We start from the raw sequence: 2,792 nt of genomic DNA, 5'->3' as shown, positions 1-2,792 counted from the left end.
TCGGCTCGCCTGTTTACTTCCTCAATGTGAGCGCGTAGAACTCTGCGTAATTCGTCGATGTTAGCATTGGCATCAAACTTAATTTCTAATTTTTGCAGAATTTGAGTTAATTGAATTTTTTTCAATTCTTGAATCCACGACGTTTTCGTATAGTCAATTGTTATATCTTTACTTGATCCAGACATTCGAAAAGAATCTTTCTATTAATTACCGTTTGCTCTACTTGTTTTTTAATTTCCGTATACTCCAGCGTCTCTATTTCAGTCACACGATGTTCTCTGTCGCTGACTTCGCTGATAATTAATCGTCGAGTCCCTTATCGAACACTGTACTTGTATTACCACCAAAATTCCGAGAATTCCTTTACCGCGTGCCTCGTATACTGTGGTTCACGTTAAAAACGTTAAGTTTCCACAAGATATGCACTTGGGTTCGACAAACACTGTCCTCGTCGCCAATTGTTATGTTTGGGATCGGTAATAAAGTAACTGATTCGTGAACGATAATTGTATATATTGACCAAAATTTTAAACGTGTGTCACGCTCGACTTCCGTGAGCAATCTGACTCTCGGAGCACACGCTCCCGTGCCGACGTGTCGTACAGTAGCGTATTCGCTCGTTAGGAGCCCGGATATATTACAGTTACATACCTCAGACAATCAAAAGTTTCAAAGAGTACCAAGAAATCTTTTTTTTTTTGAGAATGCAGAAAGACGTTCCACGAATATTTTATGTAATTTTTATGTCGCTGGCAACAGTAATATTCTGATATTCTTGTCGCTGCCAAAGAGTGTGGCAATAGGAAATTTCCTTCCTTTACCTGTCGCTGCCAAAGAGTGTGGCAATAGGATTTCTTTTAATTCTCATTCATGCCCAGAAAGGGGAGCAAAGAATTCCAACTCAAAAGAATTAAATATCTTATTAAACAAGCTATACAATTAAATCAGGATCCTTTTCCATTGTTATTCAAATTAAAGAAATTAGAAAGTGAAAAACAAGACAATAAAACTCAAACCTTAATTCCATATAAATTAATCTCTTTGGATTTAAGAGTAGATTTTCCAAATTTTAATTTAATAATCAAATCTGACCCTTGGTTTAAAACATAAAAAATTCGATATCTGTTTGGACTGGATTAATCACGCAACCTGGTCCAAATCCTGGTTCCCAATCCTGAGAGTCGCATTCATAATATTACATCGCCAAAAGTTAAATTCGTTAAAGAAGTGCATAACCGTGTTCACTTGTTCCGTTACACGGCTACAATGCTCCATATTGAAATAACCATTACTATTATGCCAAACAGTGTGAGGCAAATTATAATCGATCAAAACTTCAGTATTAGGCCAACACCTCTTCCACAAAAAGGTAATGCGACTCATAAGCAGATGAACCAGAGTATGGAGGTAAATAAACTGCCGACAATTAAGTGTATGTGATCCAACCGAATGTCAACAAAGAGGTGCTCGACGTGCACCGTCACTTTTAGAGTTCGGCAACATAAATAGTCACGAACAGCAATAAGAACGTCGCCCCCTTGCAGACAATCATTATTATCATAACATCTATCTACGCGGAATACATTAAAATTTTCGAAGCCTAGCTCTGCATTAGAGATACTATCATTCAACCATGTTTCGACCATAATAATAATATCATGTATTTTAGATACAGAGGATATAGCACAACACAACTCGCTCAATTTTGTTCTTAAACTACGTACATTTTGAAGGTATACTAAAGTAGACCTAATTAGTTTTTTAATGTAATATCATGATTGTCTACAATCTTACCCGGGAAAAAAATTATGTATAACTATATATAAACATATAAAATTATGTATAATTATATATAATTATGTATTTTTTTATATAATTTAATATAATTATATCTAGATTCTTATATAAAATTATATAAAATTTTATATAATTATATATAAGTATATATATTTATATATATTTATATATAATAGTATATAAATATATATTAAAATATATAATTACATAAAATATATATTTTTCTGTATAATTATATAAAATTATATCTGATTCCTCACGTAAAATTATATATAATTTTATATAATTATATATATTAATATATTTATATAGAAATAAATAATAAGTAAATCCTAAAATATATAAATTTATATAACTAGACACTACAGACGCGCGCTACGCGCGCGCTATTTATCTTTAACATTTCACTATTAACCCTATTATACACAACTGTCAAAATATACAATGACAGCTGCAAATGAAGTAAGCGCAGCAAGAGAACCAATCGGCATCGCGGAAAAGCGGCAACAATAAACTTCACATCTCCTTTTTAGAAGAGGATTATATATAATTATATATAATTTTATCTGTCAAAGATATAGAAATAATAGAATCCATGTAGATTATATATGATTATATATAATCATATATAAATTTTAAATTCGGATTATCCCAATAGATGGCATTCGAGGATTCGTTTCTCGTATTTAAAATTTGACGAACAGTGGTATAAAAACGGTATCAAAAGACACACGGCACTGTCTCACGTCAAGCAGTGCCAAGTTATAATATATGAAAAAAATTATTTCACTTTTTATTTATTCATTATATATAATTTTATATAATAATATATAATTCTTTGAAAGTAAACCTTAATATAAAGTTATATATAATTATATAAAATTATATAAAAATTTGTAGAATTATATATTTTTATATATAATCAGATAAAATTATATCGTGCCAATTTTCATATATAATTATATATGATCATTTATATATAATTATATATGATA

Source organism: Temnothorax longispinosus, chromosome 6 (assembly GCF_030848805.1).
Source record: "Temnothorax longispinosus isolate EJ_2023e chromosome 6, Tlon_JGU_v1, whole genome shotgun sequence".
NCBI lineage: Eukaryota > Metazoa > Arthropoda > Insecta > Hymenoptera > Formicidae > Temnothorax > Temnothorax longispinosus.
Note: the sequence above shows the minus strand (reverse complement) of the source record.